The sequence below is a fragment of the Camelus dromedarius genome, chromosome 12, assembly GCF_036321535.1.
Source record: "Camelus dromedarius isolate mCamDro1 chromosome 12, mCamDro1.pat, whole genome shotgun sequence".
NCBI lineage: Eukaryota > Metazoa > Chordata > Mammalia > Artiodactyla > Camelidae > Camelus > Camelus dromedarius.
The window spans coordinates 16,999,752-17,020,911 of NC_087447.1; the positions used below are offsets into that span (position 1 = coordinate 16,999,752).

The 21,160-nt window shown below is 44.1% G+C and overlaps 1 protein-coding gene across 3 annotated transcripts in view; it reads right to left on the reverse strand.

Moving 5' to 3' along the window:
* LOC105106836 (probable inactive 1-aminocyclopropane-1-carboxylate synthase-like protein 2) overlaps positions 1-20,580 on the reverse strand; it is an 83,153-nt gene extending 62,573 nt beyond the window's left edge. For all 3 annotated transcript variants that reach the window (XM_064492419.1, XM_064492418.1, XM_031459759.2), the window contains exons 1-2: positions 20,451-20,580; positions 11,126-11,274 (exon numbers count right to left, since the gene is read on the reverse strand). The gene's annotated coding sequence lies outside the window, so the exon portion shown is untranslated. The remainder of the gene's footprint in view (positions 1-11,125; positions 11,275-20,450) is intronic.
* Between the last annotated feature and the right edge of the window lie 580 nt (positions 20,581-21,160).

The following is a 21,160-nucleotide window of genomic DNA, read 5'->3' on the forward strand; positions in this document are numbered from 1 at the left end:
AATGCCTCTGGCTTTAGCAACCCAGTAGATGTCATTTAATTAGATTGGGGGAGAGTGAAATGAAATGCTTGGCTTCAGACAAGTTAAGTTAGAGGTGACTTCAGACATCCAAGGGGAGATGCTGAGGAGGCAGCTGGACATTCACAGCAATGACAATAACTGGGATGCTCAGATACGATTTGTGTTTCTATTTCCTGTCTGCCGTGTGCCTCTCTGCCAGGCCCCACCTGGAGGGCAGTTGCTGAGCCTGGCTTTGCTCCTAACCCTGTTCTCAATATTGAGGCCAGTGCCAGGCTGGGGCCTGGTTTGTGAAATAAACAGAAAGGGGAGAGGCTGCTGGGTGTGTAGGTGAAGCTGGAAATCAAGGCCCCTGTGGCAGACCCAGCCTAAGGAAATTGTCCAGGTGGGTCTCCTGGGAAACTCGGCTGCTGGCTTCTGGCTTTCCCATCTCATTTTGGTCTCCTTCCCTTCTGCCAGCTTCCTGCCAAGAAACACAGCCTCCAGGCATAAATCATTAACTCCAATCACCTCTTAGGCAGGCGCTGCACTTCAGTTCTCAAAGCACTTTGCCTGCCATTATCTTGAGTGATCCTTCAAACCACCCTGGGAGGTAGGCAGAGGCAGGGCCCACCTGATTGCTGCTGCCCACAGGAAAAAAAGGGGAAAAGGATGTTGATGGCACAACCAGAATTCAAAAAGAGTCTGGGCATGTTCGGTTCCCCTAGGAGGTTGCATTTGAAACAGAGCAGCAGAGAAGCTCCTGAAAAGGCATGTGGACCGTGGCATTGCAGGCTTTGTGACGACCAGCCAATGGGAAGTGCAGGGCTGGGGAAAGCCCAGGCCCCCTGGGGCCATGCTGTGCTCGGGGAATCTCTGCACACAGCCCCTCCCCACTTTGCACAGGACTCCGTGGGAAAGCCAGCCTCTCACTACACTGTTTCACGTTCTCAATCCAGGCTCACCCTCTACATGAGGACAACTCCCACTAGCTTGGCTGAGGGCTCTCTGGAGGAAGCTGGAAAGAACTCATTGTGCCAAAGTGGCTAACTCCCTTTCTCTCCCTGGGGCCTGTCTCCCCATCTCACAAATGGGAAATTGGATAAAACTGAACAGGTCCCTGGCAACCCTGCAGTACTTTGAGTTTCTCTCTGATTTGAAGGTCTGTGGACCCCAGCTTTGGGTTTCCCCCAGGTTGTGATCTGAAGGCTCTCACCCCACCCTCACTGTACCTGCCCAGGGCCACCCCTCTGGGGGCCTGGCACCAGGTGGTCCCATAGGAGGCCCTGCCACTTCCCACCAGCCTCTATTCAGCCCAGCAGACACATGTCACCTGCTTTCCACATCTAAGTCCTGTGGCCCAGGCCTGGAACAATTTCCCTCAGTTGGGCAAGGCTATGACAGGAAAGGGACAGGACCTGACCTCTGCTTGGAAAGCCAATTGTGCAACACAGTCCTGTGAGGGCAGGCACATGACCGACAGGAAAGGCCTCCTAAGGGAGCCAGCGCCTTCTTTGAAATGAATATCTTGGCAAGATCAACAAAGAATTGTCCTTTTGGACACCACTAACTCTGGTCATTGCTAATTTATTCAGAGTCTGGCTGCAGTGTTGTGTCTCGGCAGCATCCCTGAATACAGAGCCTTGCTAGGTCATTGTCAAGTACATGGAGAGTTGCAGGAGCGGTGCATAACCTATGCTTCTGGCTTCTGCACACCCAAACCTCTTGTTTGTACTTACAGGTGGTCTAAGCCCCCAGTACGTTCATCTGGGCATCTTCTCCCAAGGCAAGCAAGTAACATATTTTTAGTAACAAGTAAAAGTCTTTAGTATCAAGTCTAGTAAATAAAGCCGATAATGTCTTTTGGGGCCAGTAGGGGCAGAAGTAGATGGAGGAGAGAGTTTAATGGCAAAGCTATACAGAGTTTTTGGGTTTTTTTTCCCCTTATAATGTAAAGTGTTTCTGAAGATGATGAAATATTTGCGTCACTGTTTGGAGTAAGCACATGATAATGGCCATGTGTACTGGACACCTACCATGTGCCAGAAACAGGCGGAGAATCAGATTTTTAAAAAAATTTCTTCTATTGATTAAAGGCTGTTAAAATTTTCTTTCTCGTCTTGAATCCATTTATGTCTTTCAGAGAAATTTTTGTATCTAAATTTTCATTATACCAGCATAACACTGTTCATAGTATTCTCTTCCTCATTTAACGTCCACAGGGTCTCTAGTGATGCCCACTCTTTTATTCCTGACACTGGTGATTTGTGTTCTTTCTTCTTATTAGTTTCACAGGTGAGGAAACTGAGGCTCCATGAGGTTACAGAATCGCCCAAGCCATAGTCAGTGCGTTAAGAAGCTGAAATCCAAACCCAGTCTGATTCTCCCTGCCCCTCACCAGGGCCCTCGTGATTATCTTTAAGAACCACACTGAATGGGTGACTTAAAGTGACTCAGGCATGATACTTCCATCTACTCAGCATGTTCCTTAAAGAGGTACACACGTCCCCTCGAGTCCCCTCGTGATCTCAGTCCAAAGTGCTGCCATGCCTTCCCTCCCGCCAGGAAGCCCTGAGCACTGACCTGTTCGCACTAGCTCCTCCTCACACCGGCTCATGGCTCCTCCCTCCCTGTGCTCAGATCTCAGAGCGGCCTCTCTGCCTCAGCGTCTGAAATAGTCCCCCAGCCCCTGTCACTCTTCTAGCTTCTCCATAGTGATGACCAACACCCTAACGGATCCTGTACACTGATTTGGTGATTATCTGTCTCCCCAACTAAAATGTACACTCATGAAGGTGAGGACTGTATCTCCTGTTCCCAGCACGTAGAAGGTGCTCGATAGATATTTCTAGATGAGTGAATTAAATGAAAGCAATGAAATCCTCTCTCTCTCTTTTTTTAAGACTAGTTTCTAATTCAAACTTGGCCTCCCATTTCTCTCTAATTAATTCCAAGTAGGGATTGTATTTTCCCTGGCACACTTTTATTACAGAACTTTTAACCTGTGCTCTGCTTCCGGTTGCCTTCTCAAGTCCCTTGAGTGCTTGGGGAAGAGGAGGTGCAATCATCCCCACTGAGGGATGGGCCAATCTGGGCACCAGAGATTGTGGGTGGATGCTGCCCCCTCAGACCCCACATTGAGGGACTGCTCCACCCCTCACGGTCAGCCCTCTTTGGGGAGCTCCTCAGCTGAAGAGGGCCTCTTCCCAGCGTCCAGCTCCTTCCTGGGCAGCTGCACCCACAGGCTGACTGATGGACGAAGTGGGTGAAGGCCTGCTCCTTAGTCCCCCCTTAGACAGCACTGTAAGGCCACCCACCCTCGGAGTGACCTGGCAGGTGGTGGGCTATGCCCATTGTTCTGCCACCTACCCCTGCTTTCTTCCCTCCTGTCCTGGGTGGTGGATCCTGCATCACTCCCTGGTTGTGGCCCTGCTCGTAGCTCCCTGGTTGTGGCCCTGCTCGTAGCTCCTCCTCAGAGTTGGCTCCAGGGAGACCTGACCATGACAGGAGGGACTTCCAGGTCCACCAGCAACCCCGTGGCTGAGTTCAGACCAGAGACCCAGACCCCTGGCTCCCAGGCCCCCAGTAGAGAATTCAGGCTACTGCATGCCTGGTCCAGTCCTGAGCACTGGGGATGCGCGTTCTCAGAAGACACATCTCTACTCCCTCCTCCATGTGAGAATCTCTCTCTCTCTCTCTCACACACACACACACACACACACACACACACACGCCTGAATAAGGAAAGCCAGTAGTTTACAGTGGTGATAAATTGCATGGAGAAAAGTTTAGAAACAGGGGGAAGTGGTCACAAGGGTGGGAGAGGAGAGTGCGAGGGGTGGCCCTGGGAAGATGAAGGCGAAGAACAGGGCAGCCAAGGGTGCTGCCCACCATCCACAGCTCCCTCGCTACTGCCATGCCGGGTGGAGCTCAGGCTCTGTCACCCTGTGAATTAGAAAGGGGGGTGTTGGAGACCCCTTAGGCCCACTGACGGTCCCGCCTTCTGCCCCAGTGACCTGACTATGTCACCAGCGTTAACGAAAGTTTTCCCATCACATGGATTCTGGCCACTCCAAACCTTCAAAGTCACACACAGACCAAGACCCAGAAACTGGCCCTCTTCTTTCAGTTCCTTTTTAGGGAGAACATTTTGACTGGAGGTAAAAAGTAGAAAGAAGATAGTGACGGTGTGCTGGAAGGGAGAGGGGCTGGGGCAGAGAAAAGCCAGCCTCCCTCCTTCAAAATCTTGATCTAAACCAGCTGCGGCCACAGGCACCAAGGCTGCACCCTTCCCCGCCTGGGCATTTGGCCAAGACATCTTGGGAGAGGCTCGTCAGCAAAGGGTCCCCAGAGCCTAGCTGCTAGGCTGGTCTCCTGGACCCCGGAAGGCAAAGTTCCCAGAGTAAGAGCAAGAAAGATGAATTCCTTCCCATGTAATACTGCGGACGTGGGGTGAGAGGAAGGAGGAGATGGCTAAAATTGGGAGGGTGTACATAATGGTGCCTGGGGAGAAAAGAACTTTCCTTCATTGTAAGCATTCATCAAAATACCCCTATTTAAACAAAAAAGAGATAAACTTGGCTACTGTGGCAGATCCTTCTTCTCCTGCCCGTACTCCATACCCCCTGACTCACGGCTTCACACAGCATGCATCTGTACTGCTCTGCCTGGGGCTTCCCTCCAGACCTAGGGGAAACTGTTCGGGGCAGGTCAGAAGTGGCAGGGAGTTAATGTACTCTAGGACCTGACCTTGGCCAGTGCTACAGGGAATCGATGATAAATACCCTGCCTGTTGCCCCTCATGGGGTCTATGTGATGTGCTACCCAGGCTCCCCAAGGTCCCCCGCCTGATTGAGGCCAGTTACCCATGGCGGTGACTTGCTCCTTAATGCAGTCTGGGTTGGTGTCCTTCCATCCTCATCTCATTTCCCCACCCCCTCACCCTTTCCTGGGATCACATCCCAAATAAACTGCACTCAGATCCCATCTCAGGGTTCACGTCTCCGGAGGTTAAATAACCTCCTAGAAGATGTTCTGTAAAGGAAGCCATGCAGTGGGGCCTGGGTTCAAATCCCAGCTCCACCCTCTCCTCTCTAGGTGACTTCAACCTCTGAGCCTCAATTTCTTCACCTGTTAAATGGGGGTGATAATAACAGTACCGACCTCAACAATTTGTTGAAAGAATTGAATGAGATAATTCATGTGGAGCAATTTTCTTAGTAAATAGTACTTGGTAAACACTCAAAAACTACTAGCTGTGATTAATAGATGCTCATAAAACAAAAGAATCAAATAACAGACAACAGCAATATTTACAACAAACCACAAGCAAAGGATTATCATCCCTAAAAAACAAAGGACTCAAAGTTCTTATTCAAAGGACACAGATACATGATCTCAGAGGAGTAAATGAAAGTACCCAATATGCCTATTAAAAGATGTTCACCCTAACTTCACTAATTAGAAAAGAAATGCTAAGAAAACCATAGTAATTCAATCACAAAAATCATCCAATTGGCAACATTTTTTAAAAGATTGATAATATTCTATGATGATAAAGGGGCAGCAAAAACAGACAGCTAATGAAAGCACAAATTCCTCCAACCTTTCTAAGTGGCAGTTTGGCAGTTATATTCAAATCTCAAATTCACAAACCACTGGTAAGAATTCCTCGAACAGAAATCCCACACTTGTGCAAAAAGGTTCAGGTGTAAAGAGTATCCATTACAACATTATGTGAAGAAAAAATTTCTAAAACACAAATGTGGTTGGCAGGGGATGAAATGAATACATTATGGTATAGCCAAACAATCGAATTCTAAGGAGGCATTAAGACGAAAGAGAGATTTATGTGTGTTGTCGAGGTGAGATTTATCACGAGATGGAAGTTGCACAGTTCTCTAGACAGGAAGATCATATTTCTGATTAAATAATATTTTTCTATATCCTTGTAGATTGTTGTAATTGGGTAGATAAATCTGGAAATAACATATACTAAGTAGTGGAGATTGTTTCTGAGGTTCAGGGTTACCAGGATTTTGTTCATCTAAGTTACACATTTCTATAACATTTAACATTTTGAAACAGGCATATAATCAGGAAAATCCATGCCAATCTGTCCTCCCACTTCTCTTGGGCTAGCAGGTCACTGCCCAGGCAGCACCACCCTGCCTCCCAAGACCACATGAGACAGGCCATGTAATTCTAAACACCAGGAGGCATCCTGCTACAGCACCATTTTAAGTGAAGAAAGCTCATAAGATAGTACATGTACCATAAGGTTAACATTAATACATATTTTCATATATTATCAGTTAATTAACCTTACTAATTAATTAACAATTAACTAATAAGGCCACTATTAATATCAAGAAAAACTGGAAGAAGAAAAGAGCAAACTGTTAACAAAAGTGGCACATTGATTTTTGTTGTTGTTCTTTCTATTTTTCTGTATTTTTATATTCTCTCCACTGAGAAAAATATTTCCTTTTTAATTAGAAACAAAGCATATGGATTTTAAAAGAGAGGACATCAACTTGGAGTGGTCTCAACTCGCCATGACAGAGACTTACATTTGAGGGGATAAGTGAGAATGTTCTGAAAAATGACTTCTTTATACCAACATGGAGATCAAACACAGGACACATTAGGCTTCCTGAGTGCCTGCAGTTTTTTTCCCAGTAATAAAAGGCCAAAACTGCCACAAACCACCAGGCCTCCAGTCCCCAGCCCTTATGAGAATGCCTGTGTCTCACCAAACTTCAGTCTGCATTAGGTTTGGATGAAAGAGAAACCACAAGTGATCTTACTTTGGCCAGATATAAAGCACCCAGAACCTGCTCTTGAGGGCTCCTGCCTGGCCCCCTACCCAGATTTAAGGACAACAACTATAAACATTTCTTACCCAGAAATGATAATAACAACAGTAATTAGAACCAAAAGGCTTTCCTATTGAAACCCCAAATCTCAGTCTCTCCCACTCAGGGCTGAAGGTGTGCCCAGTAATTAAAGGCATGAAAACTCCTTACCGGACCAGTTGGCGCTGGAGAACGGGAGGGGCACGGAGCCCAGAGAAGAGCAGTTGCCCTTTTATTGCTAAAAACTCCACCTTTTCCATCAGGAAGTTTCATCCTTTTCATGCAGGTTTTTGAGACATTAAGTAGATGAGGTGTTTCAGCAATGCTAGTGACCATTGTCTCAAGCAGGAGAGAAAAACAAGTTCTCCCCACCTCAGAAGGCCGGGGCAATGGGGGATATGGTGCCTCTCTACTTGGGAGGGAACAAAATCCACCTGTGGGCATGGCCAGACGGGACCTTGACAGCGGGAAGCCCAGGAGGGAGCTTCTGCGCCCCTTGCCCTCTCCACACTGCCAGCATCTCAGGAGAGCCTCTATCACTCACACAGTGACCTGTATGAACTTGTACTACGTTGAGATTTATGTCTTCTAACCGTGCTTCATGGAGGCCTTACAAAAACATTAGACGAGATGGCAGGCCAAGGGCAGGCCTCGATTGACTTAAGCTGGGCTTCCTAGAGGCAAGTAAAGAGAGGACTCTTCCCACCCAGTGACATATATGCCCATTATATATGGAGCATATCCTACACACCATACAAAAATGATGTCGTCTGCTACCCACAACAACCCTGAAGGTATTATCCTCCCCACCTTACAGATGAGAAAAAGGAGGCTCAGAGAGATGAGTGACTTGCTCAAAGTCACAAAGCTGGGGAGTGGTGAGGTCAAGATTCCAACCCAGGTCATTCTGACTCCACAACCAGAGACTGGGGTTAGATTCAGAGAAACGTCTCCAAACAACTTTTGGGAGTTCCTTCGGCAGGATGCTCAGGATACTCAGTTCCTGTCGCCGCTGTAGTAAGTTACTGCTGGCTTAAAACCACACACATGTATTATTTTAGAGTTCACAAGTCTGAAAGAAGGCTCACTAGGCTAGGCTCAAGGTGTCGGCAGAGCTGCATTCCCTTCTGGAGGCTCTAAGGGAAAATCCATTTCTTTGTACTTTGCAGCTTCTAGAAGGGCCCATATTTCTTGGCTTGTGGTCCCTTCCACCACCTTCAAAGCCAGCTATGGCCAATCAAGTCTTTCTCACAATGCCATCTCTTTGGTTCTCATTCTTCTGCCTCCCTCTTCCCCCAAGTCAGGACTCTTGAGATTACACTGGGCACACCTAGATAACCCAGACTGTTCTCCGTAAAGTCAGCTGATTAGCAACCTTAGTTCCATCTGCAACCGTAATTCCCCCTGGCTATGTAACGTAACATTATTTACAGGCCTTGCAGATTGGAACGCAGACACCCTGGGTGTGTGCCGGTGGGCGGGGGAGGACATGATTCTGCCTGCCACACTCAGAGAGACAGTGACTCCATGGAGTCACCAAACCCAGGGTCTGGTCTTCACCTTCATGTGGGGTTTGAGAAACCGATTTCTAAGATAGGAACATCAGTGATTTATCATCGTGGGAAGCACCCTTGACCCTGACGGGGTCAGAAAGACACAGTGTGAGGATTATTTACCGATTCTTATTGTTGTTTACCATTATAAAAGTAATATCTGCTCATTCAAAGTATTCAAGCATCACAGAAGTGTGTGACCGTGGGGCTGGATGCCATCTCTGAGCCACAGGATTAACCAACCCTAGACTTCTTGTGATGCCAATCAACAAACAATTCTTCCCAATTAACCACTGTATACTAAGTCTCCTGTTACTTGCAGTTGAAAATACACTTCCGTCATTTATCTCTCACCCAGTGAGGCAAGGATTCAAATAGCAGACTTTGACTCTGAAAGAGGAAGAGGAGTTAGCCCCAGCAAGAGTGTTTCGGCAAGCAGAGTTGCGTGGACCTGCACTTGATATGTTTTATGACTCAGAAGTTGAATTCAGCCAGTGTGAGGAGTGCTATGAGATGAAAATGGAGACGGGATGGGGCTGTCATGGTTTTATGGACTATCATAAAAAAGCCTGGACTTTATCCTGAGGATAATTAGGGAGCCACTGAAGGTTCTGAAAATGGATTGACACAGTCATCTTTGCACTAGCTGCAGTCGGGAGGAGGGACTGGAGGGCTAAGAGTGGAGGCAGAGGAACCAGTTGGAAAGCTGCTCTCACTCACTTCTGTCTTGTGTTTCCCTGGCGTCCTCCCCGGGATGATGGTGGCCTCTCTCACCTTCTGTGCTCAAGCTCCAGGAGAACATCTCTACAAATCCCAAAGTCTGATATTACCTACTGTGTGCCAGGCTCTGCTGGGAGACCCAACCCTGGTCCTCTAGACACTCAAAGACTAATAGAAGCAACCCGAGTGTCCACTGACAGGTAAATGGATAAAGAAACGTAGTATATACAGACATCCAGCCTTAAAAAGGAAGAAAATGCTGACACCGGCTACGGCATGGATAAACCTTGCAGACATTATGCCGGGTGAAACAAGCCAGTCACAGAAGGACAAATACTACATGATTCCTCTGCTATGAAGTTCCTACAACTAGTCAGATTCATAGATACAGAAAGTAGGATAGTGGTTGCCAGGGCCTGGGGGTGAGGGAGGAATGGGAAGTTAGTGTTTAATAGGGACAGTTTCAGTTTAGGAAAATGAAAAAATTTCTAGAGATAGAGCATAGGGATGGATGCACACTGTGAATGTAACTAATATCAGCAGACAGTACACTTAGATGGTTAGCTGGACCCCTAACTTCCCAGGCCCAGGCACGCCTTCTGCATCACACACCCCTAAGCTCCAATGGCAAGGCCACTGTCTGTTCACAGTGGGGTCTTGGGAAGGTCATGCCAAATCTCTGAGCCTCTGTTTCCCCCTCTGTAAAATGGGAATAAAACAGAACTGAAAAGTCTTGGGGAGGACTCCATGAGATAACATCCAGGGCGTGGAAACAGCCCAGGGCCTGGTGCACAGTCATTGTTCAATCAGCAAGCTTCACCTTGCTCACCTTGCTTTGTGTTGAACTCTCTCTTAACTTCTCTCAAAATCTGCGTATCTTCCCTATTAAATGCAGGTGCTGGCTGAAAAGGTTACCTTTTTAAGAACTGACACCTGCCAACCTGTTGCTACGAAGGCCCTTATTTAGAAGACCCTAGTGGAAGGAGGTACCTTTGAGGGGTTTGGCCAGTGGCTGCTTTAAGTTTTATTTGTAGCATCAGTACCCTCCTCTCCAACACTACCTTTGTGTGTGCTCCCAGGACTCCTTGTTTCTCCTGGCAAGCAAAACAGGTCCCATGAAGCATCAGCCCATGGGTCAGGGTGAGGCTTGGCCTTAGAACCACAGGGTGACACTAAAAGGGAGGAGGGAGCTGAGAGGAGGTGTGGGATCCAGCCCGGCTTACTGCACCGAGGCCTGCTTGCATTAGGTCAGGTTCTTCTGCTGGGCACCTGGAAGCATTAACAGTCAGGGACTACCCTAACTGAGTTCAAGGACTGAGAGTCCCTGGGCGCTCCAGTGCAGCAAATCTGAGTTGCAAGTCTGCTCAAGGGCTGATTTACTTCAAGTTCACCCTTGTCCTGAAGTTATAGATATTTGAGGTTCCAACTTAAAGGAAAAGAGTTACCGGTTTTGTAACCAATTCTGTTAGATTACCAAATGATCTCACTGCAAAGATAGTTTTGAGTGAGGGGCTTACTTCTCTGAGTTTTCACATTCTAGATTTTGGTCCAATACTTCATCCTCATCTTGTCAACTTTTTAATGATTTTAACAAAATGAATGTATATTTCACCCAGCTTTTTAAGTTGTCACCAGTAGGAGGATTTATCCAAATTATTTAGCTTGCCATTAACAGAAATGAAAGTTTATTTGTATTCTCATAGAGATAGATGTCTACAAGCCAAGGGACTCCAAGGATTTCTGGAAGCCACCAGAAACTAGGAGAGGGGCATGGAATGGATTCTCCCTTGGAGTCTTCATAAGGAACCAACCCGGCCATCACATTAATGTCCCACAGCTAGAGGACTCTAATATAGCTGGCTGCCACAGGAAGTCAGCCTACCAATGTGATCCTCACTCTAAATTCAAAGGCGTGTATCTTGAGCTGTAAGTCTCCTTCTCTTTTTGCCTTGTGGAATCTCATAATGGCCATCGCACAAACATGTATTGAACACTTACCGTTTGCCAGGTATTGTTCTCAGTTCTGGGGACACCACAGTGAACAATGGAGACAAACTTCTCTGCCTTCATGGAGCTTTCATTCAGGTTATTATCTTGGCACTTCGGCTCCCTCGAATCCCCCATGTTGTAATGATCCTATACATCTCCTGGAGGAAAAAAAGATAGAAAGTTCTGGGATAGGAGTTTGCATTTAATAAATGAAGAAATACTGAATGTTGTGATATTGCCTAATTCAAGGAAAACCTGGGGAGTGAATTATCCTTAGGACCTCATTCTTTTGAGGACTCAAGAACAGCTCCCTCAACTGTCATCGAAACCACTTCAATCTCTCTGCATTTTCCCTTTAATTAGATGTTTCTCTTTAATTTCCTGATCTGGGAGCTCCCTTTTATATCAAGTGCAATCAAATTGCCTTACTCTCGTCCACTGCAGAGGTTGAAGGCAGACCAAAGTAACTTTAAACTATTAATAACATGGGGATGGTATTTGATTGAGCATCATTACTTTGCAAACTATTATTATATATACTGAGGTTTCTTTTCCAGCATATATATCAAAACCAACCAAAGCACAAGGCATCTACATTTTTAAAAAAAATCTCTATGATACATGCATATGGAATCCATAAATGGAACACAGACACATTAAACCTACCACTCAGACTCATTTTGTGCACAGAACACATATGACAATTACTTAGCTGCCTGGGATAGTGTTGGATTATCTCATAAAATCTGTGTCTATGCCCATATATTTGGCACTGGCTGTGTCTCATGCCAGGTCACATTGTGCAGTCTTTTCTCTAAGACATTAGATCTCAAAGTCCAGTGTTATCAACATCACTTTGAGTGGATGGGTGCTAATAAAAAAAAAAAGATAAAAAATCTGCTTAGAGGTTGTGATTTAGCATTATTGAGGTGTCTGCATTTAACCAGCTCCCAAATGATTCTGATGCAGAAAAACCCTGCTCCTGGGTGTTCTCCCCTGGTCCTGGCTTGTTACTTGGGTTACATGCGAACTTTTCCTTTTCATTTATACTCAGTCTGTACTTAGCCTTACCAGTAAACCTACTGCAGAAACTCTTTTCTTGTGCCTGTCAGTGACAGCAAATCACCTGTGTCAGGGTATACGCCTAATCTGCTGGGTTTAGCGATGACGCCTACTACTACCAGGTGGGTCCAGACCTCCTGGGAGGCATAAGACAATCTTCCCAGAAAGGTCTCTTCTGGTCACCTGCAGGACTGCACAGCCAAACACAGCCGACAGTTTGAGATGCGTTTTACGGCCGTTCCTGGCATTGGTGTGAATCACCAAAAACACCTCAATCGTGTAAATTTCAAAACCATGTATTAGGAGTATAAATGACTTCATTTTCCCAAGAACTAGCTACTGCCCAGAGTCCTTCTGCATGGGTTTCCAGAAGTCCAGAGCTATTTCCATGGAGTTGGGAACATGGACACTGGGGTCAAGGGCAGTGGGGGACACAAGTCACAAAGGTGGAATGAGCCTGGGTGCTAGCTCTGCTCCTTGCCTGGTGTGGGATTCTGGAAACAGGCCCTTTTCTTCTCTGAACCATCAAGAGCACCCTCGTTCCTTAGAGCTGAGGACGCTCTGTTGCAAAACCCTGGGGAAAAGTCAGTGAAACAGTGGGTGAGAAAGTAAAGGGCAAAAGTCATTCATATATTCAACAAAGACTTACTGAGTGCCTACTATGTGCCAGACTGCCCCACGGGATATGGTGGCAACAAAAGCAGACGTGATGTCTGTTCTTATGGAGCTCAGAGTCTACCAGGTAGACAGACATAATCAAATAAATAGCTCTGAAATGGCAATATCCAAAATATACAAATAGCTCATACAGCTCAATAACAAAAAACAAACAACCCAATCAAAGAATGGTAGAAGACCTAAATAGACATTTCTCTAAAGAAGCCATACAGATGGTCAACAGGCACATGAAAAGATGCTCAATATCACCAATTATCAGAGAAATGCAAATCAAAACTACAATGAGGTATTATCACCTCACACTGGTCAGAATGGTCATCATTAAAAAGTCCATAAACAATAAATGCTGGAGAGCATATGGAGAAAAGGGAACCCTCCTACGCAGTTGGTAGAAATGTAATTTGGTGAAGCCGTTATGGAAAACAGTACGGAGGCTCCTTAAAAAACTAAAAATAGAGTTACCATATGCTCCAGCAATCCCACTCCTGGGCATATATCCAGAGAAAACTCTAATTTGAAGATACACGTATCCCAGTGTTCACAGCAGCACTATTTACAATAGCCAAGACATGGAAACAACCTAAATGTCCATAGACAGATGACTGGATAAAGAAAATGTGGAAAATAGATAGATAGATAGATAGATAGATAGATAGACAGACAGACAGACAGATAGATCAATCGATCTACACACATAATGGAATACTACTCAGCTATTAAAAGAATGAAATAATGCCATTTGCAGCAACATGGATAGATCTACAGATTATCATACTAAGTGAAGTCAGACAGAGAAGGACAAATATCATATGATATCACTTATATGTGGAATCTAAAAAAAAAGATACAAGTGAATTTAATTACAAAACAGAAAGAGACTCACAGACATAGGAAACAAACTTATGGTTACCAAAGGGAGGGACAAATTAGGAGTTTGGGATTTATAGATACACACTACTATATATAAAACAGATAAACAACAAGGTCCTAATGTATAGCACAGGGAACTATATTCACTTTACTGTAATAACATATAATGAAAAAGAATATATATATGTATGATTGAATCACTATGCTGTATACCAGAAATCAACACAACATTGTAAATGAACTATATTTCAGTAAAGAAAAAAAAAAGAAGGAAAAGAAAGAAAGGAAGAAGTGATCAATGCTAAGAAGCAGAGGGTTAATGGTCAAAGTCATGGACCAGTGGCAGGGGCTAACTGACAAGGAACACTGGTGACAGCTATGACCCAGAGCTGCTGGCAGAGTGAAGTAGTGCCTGGCGGAGGGAAGGCAGGGGTAGCAGGACTGGTAGAAGGCAGCACAGAGATTGGAAGGGCGAGGCTCGGAGAGGACAGCTCAGGTCAATGAGATGATGCCTGGGGAACTAGGTGGGGAGGGCTATTCAGGGGTTTGGATCTTGATGCCTTGCACTCTGCCATCTGTGTGTCCTCCCTCATGCTGGTCTCTCTGGATGTCTTTTCATCCTCAATCTCTCCAGACCTTTCCTATTGCATGCTCATTAATTTATCGTCTCACTCTCACGAGATGGAAAGAGGGCAATATGGCAGAGTGGTCAGAATGCAGGCTGTGGAGCAGGCAAACCTGGTTTTGAATCTTGGGTCTGCTGCATATTGCCTCTGTGATCTTGGGCAAGATGCTCCATCTCTCTCAGCCTCAATCTCCTCTTCTGTGAAATACGGAAATAACATTACTTACCTCATGGGATCAGTATAATGAATTAATATATCTCAAAGTTTTAGAACAGAACCTGGCCCATAGTTAAGGGGGGGATAAGTATTGCTATTAATATAACTGGTGTTCTAAGCTCATTTACTTCTTGCAAAAACCCTATGATAGTTACACTGTTATTACTGACCCTTTAGATAAGGATTCTCTCATTCATTTTAAAAAAAATATGTTAGCAAGGAGCTAGGATGTGCAGTGAGCAAAACAAACACAGGCCCTGTTCCTAGATACAGGAGGAACAGTTAAAATGCTCCTGGGCTCCCACTGGCCAAGTCTGGGACAATTTGGGCCTCCATATAAATAATGATAGTGACAATTATAAGGTATTGAATAAAACAGGAATTCATGAGTCCATGTTGGTATAAATAAATATACAAATAAATAAATGGAGGGTGGAGGAAAATTCTTTGTTATGTTAGAAAGCCAACTAATGAATATAGAAGAAATGATGGAGGTTTTTTTAAATCACCCATTGGCAAATATCACAGTAATAACTGATTCAGGCAAGAAATGTCAATGGATGCTAAAACCACTGGGTGAAAATTTGATGAGGAATAGGGTATGTACATACTCTCAAAATACCTGTTAATTACAATGAGGAATAGCACATCTTTATAGTAAAAAAGAAGACCAAAAACCTGGCAGACACCAGCTTAACCAAGAGATTAAAGTTAACATAACCAGTGATGCGACAAACTGATGTCATGTGCCTCCTGAATTGAGGCACAGAGAAGGACACAACATCACTTCTGGGGCATTTCTGCCAAACCTGAATTTGCATAGCCTGAATTTAATTGTGAAGAAACAGCAGACAAACTTCAATTTAGGGACATTCTACAAAAATAATTGCTTTGTCTTCTTCAAAGATGCTAAGATTACAAAAGACAAAGGCAGATTGTGGGACTGTTCCAGATTAGAGACCTGATAGCTAAGTGCAACATGTGGTCCTGGATAGAATCCTGAAGTAGGAAAATAATTTTTTTTTTTTTTTTGCTATGAAGGACATTATTGGGACAACTAAGAAACTATGAGTGTCTATGGGTTACATTATTGTATTTATATTTATATCTATATTAGTAATTTCTATTTATATTTATATTAATCACCTGAATTCGACAATTGGACTGTGGATGTGAAAGACAAAGTCCTTATTCTTAGGAATACACATTAACGGTTACTAAGGAGTAAAGGCTTCATATTTGCAACTATCTCTCAGATGGTCCAGAAAATAATAATATTACTGATGTGTGTGTGTGTGTGTATATATGGATGGATAGACAGACAGACAGACAGACAGACAGACAGACAGAAAATATGATAAAGAAAATGATGTAAAATGTGAACATTTGGGGAATCAAGGTTAAGGATATACAGAAGTTCTTTGTACTATTTTTGTACATTTTTTCCCCTCTAAATCTGAAACTATTTGAAAATTGACAGCTATCAAAAAATCAACCCTCCCTCCATGCCTGGTTTGGGGTGGGGCAGGGGCAGAGGGAAGGAGAGAGAGAGAGATATGAGGCCAGATCTGTAGAGTTGGCAAACCTTCCCAGAGGACTATGCCTCTGTAGACAGAGTGGTTTCCGGCTGGCAGGGAAGGGTGCCGACAGCCAGAAACATTTTTTCTGGCCCTTTTCCAGCTCGGGAGGAAACAACAAGAGGAAACAGTGAAAGCTCTGTGAGGCTAAAGAGCTGGCCCCTGAGGACTGGTGCCAGGAAGTGGAGGTGTGGGCAGGAGGTAGTCCTGGCAGGATCTGTGGGTTAGCAAGGCCTGCTGGGGACCAGAGATTCCCTGCCCCAGGACTCTCTCCTACCACAGAGAGTGGGGAAGGAGAGACTGGAAGGGACTGGGAAGAAAAGAAGGGGAAAAACGGACATTTTCTGGGCACCTGCTATCTGCCATCGCTGTTCTGGGTGGTTTACATATATTACCTCACTAATCCTCACAGAAAGTTCTTATATAACCTCTGTTATTATTCCCTCATCCCACAGGGATGAGGAAATAGAGGTTTAGAGAGGTAAGGAAAGAGATTCTGTTTGGGGAAATACAATGGACTAGATCTGCTAACTGACTTTTATGCTGAAAGCAACTAAAAAAGCTGGTTAAAATAAGAATTTAAAAAAGTTAATCAACAGTCCCGCAAGAAAGTATGGAACGCTCAGGAAACAAAAAATAAGTGAAAACAGACACCTAGAGAGGAAGGCAGGGCAGGAGGCTGCCTTCCACCTTGAGAGCGTTTGCCAAATCATGTGCACCTTGGCTTTGGTTCTCATGGATGGATAGAGATGAGAAACATTAAGAGTGAACTCCCAGAGCCCACCCAAGGTGGGGCACGGACGGAAGATCCCAGCCTCACACAAAGCTGGATCTCCAATGGCCTCTCCATCAGGTTAGGGAGAAACTAAAGGCAAAACCCACCACTTACCATCACCACTAAAATCTAGAAGAAATCTTATCACTGAGTTGAGGGGAAAGGGATTTTCCCTGAGATTTCATAATCCCAAACAGGCTGTCAGTGGTATTGAAGCCTGAATTCACATTCTCTGGTTAAACTGAAACACCTCAAGCTGAAGTTTTAGATTAAAGCATCCACCCAGAGATTTTTTTGGTATGAATGCAGAAACAGAAAGAAGCAAATTCCCTCTTCATTTCCTGGATGTTCAAAAGCAAAAAGGTAAACAGAAGAAATAATGCAGACTCTATTAACCACAGACTCAAAAATATTAAAAGACTAGCAAAAGCAAAGATTTCACACAAAAGGTATGAAGTGCATCAGTTATGGCTTGCTGGGGGGCTGGGGGACAGCTGAATAGCAAGTCAGCCCAAGACTGGCCAATTTCAAAAGTACAGCAAAAAAAAAAAAAAAAAAAACTTAACATTTAGTTGAGGGCTCATTTTAAAGAAGAGCTTCTCAACCCCAGCACTACTGACATTTGGGGTACCTAATTCTTTGTTGTATGGGCTGGTGCATTGTAAGATATCTAGCAGCATCCTTCGATCTGACCCACTGGATACCAGTAGCATCAACCCCCACTCCAAATTCTGAAAACCAAAAATGTCTCCAGACATTGCTAAGTATCCCCTGAGGTGTAAAATTGCCCCTCGTTGAGAACCACTGCTCTAGAATAATAAACCTGGATCCCTTGTATTCAGCACAAGCTACAGATCTGAGAAGCATAGAGTAGAGATGGAGAAGCTTCATTGTGGGTGGTGGGAAGTGGGGTGAGGCAACTAATATGCGGCAAAAATAGCACAATAGCCTAGTGACAGCAAATCTCAGAAAGAGCCAGCAAAATTACACCCCTTGAAAGAACTTTCTACAAATAGCTGGGGCATGAAAATCCAACTCATTCCATGACATGTAATTTTAAAAAACTGAGTTAGCATGGAATCAATTCAAAGATCCTTCCAGAAAAGGGTGGGAAAGGTCATTAAACCTACCAATAAAGAACACTGGCCAGAAAAAATAGTGTTACATGGAAGAGATGAAAAATTTGACCAAATATTGTTTTATGACTTAACAAATCTTAACCAAACAAGTGCCTCTGTGGAGGAAGACCACAAAGCAGACATATAACAACTCAGTGAAGAGATGGCAAGATGTCAGGAGGGGATGAAATGAGACCAGAAGAACTGAGGGCAGAAGTATAAGAAAAAATAATTTCAGAAAAGAGGAAGCAATTGGAAGGAGGACCTAGACACAACACAGTGTAGAGATGGAGGATATAAACAAGGGAAGTGAACAGAATGAGACCAGATGTAGAAAGTGTTTTTTCAGACTAGAGAGAAAATGATAAATATATAAAAAAGACAAAAGAGAGCCAACATACACATAATTGGAGTCTCAAGACAAGAAAAACAAAACAATGAAATACAACAAATACTTAAAAATAGAATTGAAGGAAACTTTCTTGAAATAAAAGATTTGAGTTTACATAACAAGTACTATGTGTACCAGAGAAAGTCGACCTAGAACAGAAAATTCCAAAGCTCTCTTAATAAAATTTTGGGACTTTAAAGATAAAGAAAATATCCTTTGAGCAGACAGTCCCCAAAACAAATCAGGTCATTCATTAAGGGATAAAATCAGGCTAGTCCCAGCAATTTTTAATGCCAGAACAGTGGCACAATACTCATAGGATATTTAAGGAAAAAAGTGTACGCCAAGGATTTTATATGCTGTCAAGCTGTTCCTCAAGTGTAAAAGTTCCAAATATTTTTAGACACGTAAGAACTCAGGGAGTATTGTTCCCATGAACCCATCTTGAGAAAACCACCAGAGAACAAGTTGCAGATCACCAAGGGGGTGACCAAGGAAGCCACAGCAAAAGGACCATGAGCAAGTATTGAATATATTTAAATGTAGAGCAGAGACAGAAAGAAATGTGGACACCTGAATGTAAATTCGTATATGCTATGACAGTGTAGAAACGACATAGCTGATAAAAATGGCGGGGGGGGGGGGGGCAGTGGAAAGAGGATGAGATTAGAGTATGTTCTTTGATGGCCCTGCCTATAAGAGCTAGGAGCTAAAGAATATCATTGTAAGCTGAGAAATCAAATAATAGCAGTAAATTGAATACACTGAATACAGTAATATGTAATAATACAGAGATGAACATGTGTAGAGATGATCCGGCATTACACTGAGGAAAAGGATGGGAAGGTGGAGAAATCTGCCAATTTTTCTTTGTTCATTCTGGGACACTGAGAGATACTCTAATCAAGTAGAGAACTAAGTGTTCTGTATAATGCTATAATTATGAAGGTAAACACTAGAGAGAAAGAAGAAGCCTTCCTAAGGAAGAATTTCAATTGCTCTGGCTGGAACTCCCAGTGCAATGTTGAATGGCAGCGACAAAAGCGGGCATCCTTGTCTTGTCCCTCATCTTAGGGGAAGCATGAGTCACACCATCACAGGAGCTGTGGGCTTTTCATAAATGTCCTTTATCATGGTGAGGAAGTTCTTTTTCACTCCTAGTTGCTGAGTGTTTTTATCATGAAAAGGTGTTAGATTTGTGGAACCACTTTGTATTCCTGGGATAAATCTCATTTGGTCACGGTGTATAATCCTTTTAATAGGCCGTTGGATTCAGTTTGCTGGCATTTTGTTGAGGATTTTTGCATATATATTCTTAAGAGACATTGGTCTATAGTTTTCTTCTCTTGTGGTGTCTTTGTCTGGCTTTGGTATTGGGGTAAAACTGGCCTCATTGAATGAGTTAAGTTGTGTTCCCTCCTTTTCTAATTTTTGGAGATTCTGAGTATTAGTGTTAATTCCTCTTTAAATGTTTGGTAGAACTCACCAGTGAAGTCATCTGGCCCAAGACTTTTCTTTATTGGGAGGTTTTTGATTACTGATTCAATCTCTTTACTAGTTATAGGTCTGTATTTAACTAATTTTTAAAGTATATATAGGTTTTAGATTAAATCTCAAACTAAAATAAAAACCAACTCTTCACTGTATGCAAGAGATATACCTAATACAAAGAGGTGGAAACCAAAAGACAAACACATACCAGTCAAATAAATAATAATGATGATGATTAGCAGAAGTCATTATTCTGTAATCAAGCCAAGTGCAATTCAGGCCAAAGGATTAAATGAAATGAAAAGGAGTTGTGTTATGTAACAGGGTGCCACTTAAATGCAGCTATAACTATTATGAATATCTGTGCGGCAGATAACCCAGCAGCTACATTCACCAGGACTAATTATAGAGCACAGGAGAAGCAGGAGACTGGAGTTCATCTCTGTTGGTGGGTCTCAGGGGCAGATAAGCAAGGACAGTGCATAAAGTAAGGCAGGTCTGCTGAACACCAGACACTCACACCACAGTACCTGAAAGAAGAAACGACTTTATCTTTCTCTCCTGTGACCATCCAGGACAGTAGCCAGCTCTGCTCACTCAATAGTTCAGGGACCCAAATTCCTTCCAAGTTGTGGTTCCATCATCCCCTGAGACTGCAGCGACATCTGCTTAGTAGAATCCAAGTTACCGCCATATCCAGGTTGCTCCTGGCAGGAGGGACAAGTGATGGTGGAGCTGGCATGCCCTGAATCTCAGGCCTGGGTCCATGAGTGGCATGCATTACCTGCACTCACATTTATTTGAGAAAATTTGTTACTGGATAAACCTAAATCCAAGGAGTGGGGTGAGCTGGTAGTGGTCCAGCTTCATGCCTAGGAAAATGGAGAGAAGAGATCTCAGGGGATCACTATCAGTCTGTACCAAAGTCCATCCCTCTGTACGCTCACTCGCCCGTGAGTAGGGACACACTCAATCCTTCTCCGTGGGGGATGCACCAAAGTCCATCCAGTTACTGTGCTGGTGATTTCTTAGTGATATGCAGACCTCTCCACTAGATTCAGAGGTGGTTCCTTGTGGTCAGAGGAACTGTGAGCTAAAAGACAATTCTTTTGTCCCACCCACCTGACCAGTAGGCAATAATGAAACAGAGAAAGCAAGACCACAATAAAGACCCCGACTCAGAAGACAGAGCATGGGCAACGCACAGTAGTCCCAGGGCAGGAATTGTGAAGACCCCTGC